General features: G+C 40.8%; 1 long non-coding RNA gene across 1 annotated transcript; it reads left to right on the forward strand.

Moving 5' to 3' along the window:
- Positions 1 to 243: 243 nt before the first annotated feature.
- LOC129736277 (uncharacterized) lies at positions 244 to 7,333 on the forward strand. Its single transcript, XR_008732635.1, has 3 exons — positions 244 to 2,005; positions 5,541 to 5,643; positions 7,029 to 7,333. It is a non-coding gene; the product is annotated as an uncharacterized LOC129736277 (long non-coding RNA).
- Positions 7,334 to 9,835: the final 2,502 nt, after the last annotated feature.

Here is a 9,835-nt window from a genome sequence, read left to right on the forward strand (position 1 = left end):
CCCGCCCCGCCCCGCCCCGCCAGGCGGCGGCCGCGAGCGCGTGCGCGCCGCGCGCGGAGGGAGGCCGTTAGCTGGGCCCGGGGCCGCGGGAGGGGGTTGTCCCCGGGGCCGTGTGCCGGGCTCACGGGGGGTAACGGGGGAAGGCGGAGGCGGCCGGAAGCCTCACGGCTCTGGGTTGGGTCCGTGAGCGGCTGAGGGGGAACGAGGGCCCTGAGGTCGTTCCTCAGGGAACGGGAGGGACAATATAATGTGACGGGCAAAGCCAAAACGTTTTGGGTGGCGCTCGGAGGGAGGGGGGCCTAGCTGTGAGGGAGCTGCGGCAGCTCACGGTGCGATGCCGCACGGCACTGTGCCTTCCAGTAGCAGCCGTGAGCTGTGCAGGGCGCTAGGAAAAGTACAGCCATAAATAGCACTGCAGCATTGCATTAATCATCATGTGTGGTTTTAAGTAATAACTGTGGCAAAAAGTAGTAACAGTGGAAATTAAATAGGCTTTGAACAATACCTATAAATCAGCAAGACACACGGTTGCCCATCAACATACTAACAGGATTGGATTTTAATTTTTTTTCCATCTCTGTGTCCTTTCCTAGCAGTTCTAAACATAGCCTTGGTAAAACGAAACGACCGTGAGCAGCTCACACATGTTGCCATACTTAAAATCAATGCGTACCTCAGGTTTTCATCACCTGCCTTTTGACATAACTTGTGAAACACTGAGCGTCTTCTTTCCAGTTATTTCAAGGGAAATTACTGTCAGAAAATGTCTGGCGCCTTCAGCGCTAACCTGCTGAATAATGACGCAGAAACATCAAAGGATTCATGTTTCCAACTCTAGAAATAAGCCTTCTAGCTCAATCTATTTTTCATAGAATTATCTGCTGTACCTCAATTATGTAGCAGTGTCGCCTGCAGTCCATTATCTTGGGCTAATGTTCCACTCACAGTCTTTTCTCTTTTCATTCTGTTCCCTGGAAAATCTAAGTTAATTGAAAGGCTGAGTATTCTTTCCTCAGTACTTTTTTCTTTTTAATACTTCTGTAGAAAGATATGCATATACTCCTGACTGCAGAAGATTGCTTTTTCTTCTTAGCAATGAGGTATAAAATGTTGTACAATACAGAGAACGGTACTGTTTTCATCATTGGACTTCATGTTCCTTATCAGTCCCTTCCAACCTGAGATATTCTCTTCAAGATTAAGTTTCTTTGTACAAAGCTTTCTATAATTAAACAATACTTCTCCCCAAAGGAGGGCCCTGGAATGAGACCATTTACTCCGACAAGAGTTACACCCATGGAGTTTCTTATTGTAGAGCTTTAATTCACAAAGCTGGTCGTGGTCTAGCAAAGGGACAGAGCCTACCTTTGGGAAGCAGTCCTGCTCACATGTGCAATTCATGACTCATTCATGTCTTGCCCCATGACAGAGCAATTCTTTTAAAGCTGTTTTTAAGGGCACCATATTCCACACTTTGAGAGCTCCATAAAAAACACAGAGTTCTTCAAATCATGCTAAACACCCATGAACGAGGTGCAGTTTCAGATGCACAAAGTATACGACACCAGGCAGCCGCAGCTTGGAATTGCTTCACTTCATGAGTATGCCAGGTGACTCCATACAGTGCTTTTTGCTTCTCCTGGAGGTCATCAGTAAACTCCTGTTACTCATTCCTAAGAGTGCTTTCCTGGTTTTGTGCAGGTTTTGTGTTCCTGTCTGTGATAACAACTGAACTAGATAAGCAGTACTCTTCTTGCATAGCTCCAGTAAGGACTGAAGGCCCAGGGCTGAGCTTAAATAGAGTTCCTGGTCCCATGGGTGTGAGTAGAAGCTGAAGGTGGGGCTATTTAGAGCTATTAAGGCTTATTACTGCACTCAGGACTCACAAAGAGTTCATCTAATCCCTTTATTCCTTACAGGATAAAATTTGCAATAATGTCTTTCACCCCAGTTACCTATGGCTGCTCATTCCTGACTCAGCTTTTGCTAAAGGAAGGGTGAAATGGTAAGCAGAAGAGCTATATGCTGCATGCTAGATGTGAGGCTCAGCCACAGGCAAGAATGATGTCCACCTGGGGTGTGGGAGCTTATCACAGTTCCTTCCCAAGTCCACGTGTTGTCTACTGCCTGTTCAGAAAACAGGATAAAGTACTTTAGAGCTGAAAGGGAATGACAAATAGGCAGAGTGTTTTGGTTTGTGGTTGAGCATATCTTTGTGGGCTATGGTTAGAGCTGGTAGATGCTATGGGAATACAAGCAAGCTCTGTTCAGAAAAGAAGATAAGAAAATCTGCATTATTCTCAGATAATATACTTGCACAGTCACTAGGGGATTATTCATTGTAATTCTGCTAGGTGTTATCTTATTATCTAGTGGTAACACATACTACATGCTATATCTGTAGGTGCAAACAGCTCTGAAAACTAGAAAAAAAACCCAACCAACACCCGGAAATAAACTAGAAATATTGTGTTAAGAACGTTAATATGAAAAATACAGCAGTTTTATGTTTTCAGGAAGCTCACCTTTCCTTGCTCTTCCTGGAAATTTCAGCTTCCCTCATCTCTCAAAGAGATCTGAGGCTTTTGTTCTCAGCTTCAAGAAAAAGTTTTTAAAAATAAAAGTCAAAATTGGGTTTAGTTATAATTAACAAAGCTTGGTTATAATTAAAATCAGCTGGGGTTGGGCAGAGCAGCAGAAGACTTTTTAGCTGAATGTGCATTTTAAATGGTTTTAGCCTCTTTTATGGAAAGAAAACCAGTTTCAGAGGTGCTCCGTTGCCCTCTGCTGCTTATGGAGCAGGCAGCTCTGCAGCCACTGAACACTTGTCACGGTTGCTTTGTTCTGTTTTGGAGAAATTATCTGCATTGTGACGTTAATAAAATTAAAATTCTAATTAAAATGTATTATTATTTTGTTGTAAGTACATTGTTCATGATAAAGACTGTTTAGTAGTAGCCTTTTTATCGCGGAGTTTGATAATGCATGGCTATCTTAGAATAAATGTTCTGAAGCTTAGAACTACTGACGTAAAATATATGTAATATATGAAATAAAACCATAATAATGGTTTGACCTTCTGATTTTCAACTTTGGTCCTAAAAGCTGTGTTGCAGGTATCTGGAGTATTTCTAATTTACATTACAGTAATTCTCATTGTCTTCAGTTTGCTCACTAATGTTACTAATGCTATCCTTATGAAATGACTTTTGTCCACAGTAATCCATAATTTACTCCAGTCATTCATGGGACTAACATAAAAAAATTTTCAAACTTATTTTTCCACCATTAGGTGACACTTTTATTTTGTAAGATGCTAGAACTACTCATTCTGTCAGAGGCATTGGCACTCCAGAGTGCCATTACATATGTTTCTCCTGCCTTTAGATCCAAGCTTGTCTCTATGCAATATGTCAGTCCTGCTCTTCTGCATTATATTTAGTTATTTAGGCCATGATGTTACAGGATTTTTAATTCAACTCAGGCATTTTTCAAGTACCAGCATATTGTTATTCTTTTGGATCCCAGTATTCACGTATTCTTAGCCCTGATCTGGTTTGTCAATTTTGCAGTTTTCAGTATGCTCTTGTCTTACAAGTTCTCTTTAAATATCTGCTGTATCAGCTCCTCTGCTCTCTTGGAAAAGCTCCTTCTCCCTGTGTGTCTCTTTTTAGCCTCCAACTTTCACATAGAGAACCTCACATTTCTCTTGTACAGTGAACTAAGCTTGATAAGATTCTAATTAGCTGTATCAGTAGGATTTTAATCCAATAATCCTTGGTAGCAGAGAGACCTAAGGCAGCCGTTGCACCTGACACTTAGCTTGCATACCTTTGCAGTCAGCTTTCTCAGAAGTCTTTGTATTAGTATTTGGTATTGTGAGGTAACAGAAAACAAAAATGTATCCACTCTTGCACTAAAGGGTTAATGTACATAAAGGATGTAAAACATTCAGGTTACATAGAATGTCAGTTCTCTCCTGGGTTTGAAATAACCCTTGACAATAATGAACTTCATACCTCTTCATTATAAGGCGCTCTACCAATATCAGATGCATCAGGCTTAAGTGGCAGCATCAGACTAGCTCTTTCCTAGGTGCGAAACATTTATTTTTGTTTTGGGAAGTTCAGACTGTCCAGGGTCTTGAAGGGGGAGAAGGTGAAAGGCCCCAGTACACTTCTTAGAATACAGTTATATCTGGTTGACAGCAATATTGACCAAAACCTGTTCAGACCAAGAGTACACAGTTGTTAATGAATCTAGATCTGAACTTTGCAGATGAAGAGTATAGGGCTTGTTCTGCACCATCACATTGGCAGTTTTTCCTAGGTGGAAATGTAGATGAATCTTCCTCTGCCTAAAAATAGTTAAATGATTAATATCACACACACCTCCCATCTAAAAAAGTAAAACCATACTCACTGCAGAGGGAGAAACTTCTAGTTCTTGTAATGGTATCACAGAAAACCAAAGTGAGTTGCTGAACATGACTACTGTAAGGTTGAGATCAATCCAGTATGTTCTTCTCAGCTTGTTAGCTGATGCTGAGAGGATGGGATTCTTTCAGGTGCTGCATATGCCTGTGGAGTGTTTGGTCAAAGTCATCTCCACTACTTCCAAGGGTATTTTTACATCAAGACTTTGTGATGCCAGTCTTTTCCTTGTCCAGGACCTAGAGGTACATCACAGTGACTGGGCCATCACAACTGGATTTCTTCACAGAACATTATTGCAGAAGCACCACTCCATCATAAAGATGATGAGCTATGGCTACAAAGCTGATGGCCAGGATCACAGCTGAGGGACTATGTGGTGGTAGTCTTCTGCACGTGCTATCCCACCTGTCTAACTGCTGCCATCCATGTGTTTTGTTTTCAGATGTATACTGCAATCAGGGACTCCCATCTGATCCCAACATTTGTTCTTTCAAAGCTTGCCATTAAGCCCCTCACTTACCTGCTACACCCTAACTTTGAGTGGTGGGGTGTAAGAGTGGAAGGAGTGTAAGTGCTCTAGCATTTACTCCATATTTGCATGGTTTGTCAAGAGTGTAAGGCAGCAGCTTTTACAGAGATCTGTGAGACTACTGGAGTACCATTGTGTACTGATTTTGACCGGGAGAGCGTGTGGATATCCCGCACCATATGGCACCATGCTCAGCAATAAAAGCTCAGGGAAGAAGGAGAAAGGGAGGATGTTCAGAGTTATGGAATGTGTCTTCCCAAGTAACTGTTACACATGATGGAGCCCTCTTTCCTGGAGATGGCTGAACACTTGCCTGCCAATGCCTTATTTTGCTTTGTGTGTATGTGTGGCTTTCGTTTTCCATATTAAACTGTCTTTATCTCAACCCATGAGTTTTCCCACTTTTACCCTTCTGATTTTCTCCCCGTGCCATTGCGGGGGAGTGAGCGAACAGCTGCACGGGGTTGAGATGCTGGCTGGGGCTAATCCATTGGCACAATTCCTTCACCACATGCCGAGTCCAGGTTGAACCTTCCTTTCCAGAGCTTTTTGCTAACATGTGTTTTCCTCCTCAGTGTGGACTCTTGTACAGAATGGAAGAAAACATACTCAAAGTCATAAGCCTGTCTTCCAAAAGGAGATAACCTACTTGTGGGGGACAAAGGGACCTCTATAGCTGTGAGGCTTCTTTCTGGTCTCTTGTCAAGTCAGTGGGTAATGTCTGCTGGTCCCTCCATAATAGGCTTTTTATCAAGACTCTCTCCTCAGATGCCTTTTGTGGTTCTTTTTATTCCCTGGAATGATTCTTTCCCCCTTATTTTTTCAACAGCTATCTACTATATTGGATGCAATACCATTCTATGGCCCAAACTTGGACAAAATCAAGTGCTTTTAACTGAGATTGTATCCAGGCCCTCCCTTTTCTCAGACTTATTATCCATTGCTGGCTAAGCAAGCCCATTCAGCTAGACCATGACAGCTATGAATATGGTCCCCTTGTGACTAGCTGTTGAGATCAATGCTTTAGTTGAAGGAGCAACTGCATTTGATCCTTAGCAGATTGTGAATTAAAGGCTATGTCTGGCTGTAAGCCTCCCTCCTGACTGACCCTTGATTGTTAGCTTGATTCATACCCTTAATGTATGTAGGTTTTATATCTTTATGTTGTATGTCCTTAGTGCATAATCCTCAAAGCATATTCTATTTCCAGGCCTCATCTTAACCTTAAGCAGGGTTGACCATGTCTCAGTTCCTTCATTTTCTCAGTAAATAACTAAGTTCACTTGGCTTGTAAATGCTTGGTCTCTAGCACACAATTACTGAAAACAAAACTTACATATTCACTGTTCAAGGTGGTTATATAGTCAATGCTTGGGGGATTTTGTCAGAAAAAGTTTACTGTCACATTTCATTTTCCTCTCACAGACAAGCACTCATTAATTCAGTGCAAAGCACAGGCATCTCTCAGAGTCTTGTTAAGTTTTTTATTTAGCAGTAGGGCAATTGAATCAAGACTCCATCCACCTCTGCAAATGTGTGTTGTGATTATGTGTTCTCCAGCCTGTCAGAAGCTTATTAAAATTTTTCTAATCAGAGAAAGGCAAGTCAGGCAATTTTCTCTATTTTAGCTCTTGTACCACACAGCTGCTGTGGTATCTGACATTTTATTTCTGTCATAAGAAAGCCTGATGTATAGAAAACTATGTAAAAACAACTCACCCATGTGTTTTTAAGTCCTTTCCATGTTATGCAATGTTATTTTTCATTCTTTGCCATGTTTTTTTTACCCTCTTAATATGTTAAAGGCCAGTATCTCACATCTGGACCTCGACAGGCTGGTCTTGATAAGCTGAGAGCTATGCCCTTCGTTTTGGCATATGTTTAATAGCTAGAAACTTCACAAATGAAATACGACGTGAATACTCACCATTGCCTCAGCTACAGGAAACTTCTTGTCATTCCTCTCTGCTATAACCTTGCTGTCTGCAAATCTAGTTTGGAGGTTGCCCAGATAGCTCTGCATTTCTGTCTCATGAAATATCTGAACTGTCTTTTCCTTTTAGGTTTTATTTGTGGAAGTACAGTTGTCATGGAACTTCTCTGTGAGCCACAGCCCAGGAGTCCTGAACCCTTTATTTATTTGCAGAAGAGAATATACAGCATCAAGGATGCGGGAAATTCTAGAGTCCTGCAAAATGGAAATCACGGTGTCCATCTTTGAAAGGATGGGAGGGAAGACAAATACAACCAAAGGAATTACATTTAGCCCACTTTCCCTTCCTAGAAATAGACAAATTATCTATGTGTAAGCACTAGGAGATAAGAAGGTAATGAGAAACATCTGGCATCAATAAATCAGAACAAAACATGTCAATTTACCCTGATTTCTTCTACCTGAGGAACTTTCTGAATAGGAGGAGGTCAGTGTGATACATCTTAAATCTAGTAATGCCTTAGTAAATATGAAGATACTGTCTAAATACAACATCTGTAAGGTAAGGATATAGCCTACCCTTAATACTCTGGTTGGAAAATCAGAAAAGTTGTCAGTGGCTCCTGTGGGTTTTAGAAAAGGGTTAAAGGTAACGTGATAGTATCCTTAATTCCATGTTCTATATTGAAATGAACATGAAGGTTCTCTGGTAGTGGTAGTTATGCTGGCTTTAATTTTCCTCTATTGTTAAATTTAAAGTACGGAAATCCAAACTGAAAAGAAGTTAGTCTTGTACAAGCAGCACACTGGGCAGGTGTGCTGTGAAAAAACAGACTTTTGAACAAATAGAAGTCCAAGTGTAGGCCATAAATTAAAATTGTTGTTTAGCTTGAGCAGAGAGTCTTTCCAAAAAGTGTAATGCAGGGGGATCCATAGTCAAATCATCTAACTAGAAAAATAAACCAAAAAACCTTGAAAGTTTCCAACAGTATACAAAAATCTAGTGAAGCTGGTAAATGTTCTTGCTATTAAGGTGTCAATACATAAAATGTATTGACAGGACCAAAAACATTGCTCCCTCCTGAAAGGAACTCCTACTTTATGAATGTTATTTCAGTATTGATGTGGCTCAAGGTGATACCTGGAAATCAGGCATTCAGGAAGGTGATTTAATCCCTCAGTCATAGTTCCAAACTGACCTTTCTTAGCTGAATTGTTATTACTGCTAATTAGAGGAGTAGGTCTAATGGGTAATATTTATACTGTGTTAATCAGGAGTATCAGTCTCTATCATTTGGTAACTGGCTTGCCTATATGGGTAATCTTTCTTCGAGAAAACAGAAAAGCTAGAATCTAGTAATTTTTTTTTTTCTACTGCTTTTGAGTGTGTTCGGTATTAAAGGTGTTATTCTACTCAAAGAGAGATTGTCAGTGACTAATAAGACCAATTGCTTTCAGAGTTGTGTCCAGCAATTACTTTTCAAGTAACGACTAGTCAATGTTCAATTGGTTAGGAGATGTCTTTAAATGATTTAAAGAAGAAATCATTGCATAGTTGTGTGCCGTTCCAGGTTCTATGAATAATAATATTCTCTAGCCACTAGTGGCATTTACAGCAGTTATGTTTTGGTCGTGTTTAGGTGAAGCATCCTTTGGCAATGGATAGGACTGGCTTAAGATTTTAGGGGAACTAAAAATGTTGTTAATTATATAGTTCACTGGAGGTTTTTACACTGGTTGGAATTAAATAATTTTTTTAAATTTTTTTCTCATGTTAGTTTTGTGTCATGTGGTGCAATGATCTAGTAAATGCTTGATATAAAAGCAGAGAAAATTACATGCCCCTGATGCAAATAGATGCAAATTATTAAGTCTTTATAACAGTTCAGTGTTTAATAATTTCTCCACAACAAAGTCCAATGGAAAACAGAAAGACACATAGGAATCTACGAACCTTAATTTAGCCCTGTGTAGCTAAGATTGAAGAAGGCCAAAATCTGCTTAAATATTTGTTGTATTAAGGTCTTTTGCTAACATAAGTGTCATGTTAAGAAATTGGGTTTCCTTGAGCCCTTTATGTTGAGCAGCTTGCCAGTTTCCCAAGAAAGATGAGACCCTTGTGCCCAACCAGCCTGTCTGCTACCTGCACTTTGACAGCCCACTGTATCGGAGGGTGATTGACTGACCTGTTCAGGGACCCCCACGGACAGCGTCACTGAGTCAAATCCCTTATAACAACTACTCGAACCTCCGGAGGCTTACACAGAATGAACTTCAGCTGAAGATTTTTATTATACAAAACGCAAGTTTGTGACAGAGTCAGGTTCGAGGATTGCCAGTGATAATACTCTATCTGCAAAACAAGCTTAAAACAACACATCAAGTAACAGCTAGCATGAGTTAGTCATAGAACAAAGTTCTTACCCAGTAGGCGTTCCTATGTGGGAGAGGACAGTTCAGCCCGTTGACTGATCCCAGAAGTTACGATGGAGTCTTCCCTAACTTCTCCCCTCCTTTGTTCACTTTTTATGCTTCATAGTACATGGCATATTCATTATCATACACAAGATTAGTTACAGGTTTCTTGCCTCCAGTGCAAATTAGTATGCATCCTCAGATAGCGCTACTGAAGTTTATCACTAACTACACATGTTCCCCAAGTGGGGTTTTGTGCTCTTTTGGTGGAGGCTATTTGAATTGGAGGTCACGAACTCCCACTGCCACAAGTGCCTTTGTCGTACTATCAACCAAGTTTCTGTGGATTGCAACACTTTATCAACTTGCCTTCTCTTGCAGCCAGAATTTCCTCACTTGGAGGCTTCTTTCTGCACAACTTAGAGATAACAGTGTTCTTTTCACCATCCATTCTTCTGTTTCCCACCCTTCCCCAGGTTGACACCCTCGATTAGAAGTCCCTTCATTCATAAGAACTTTAGA

This window comes from Falco cherrug, chromosome 5 (assembly GCF_023634085.1).
Source record: "Falco cherrug isolate bFalChe1 chromosome 5, bFalChe1.pri, whole genome shotgun sequence".
Taxonomy (NCBI): domain Eukaryota; kingdom Metazoa; phylum Chordata; class Aves; order Falconiformes; family Falconidae; genus Falco; species Falco cherrug.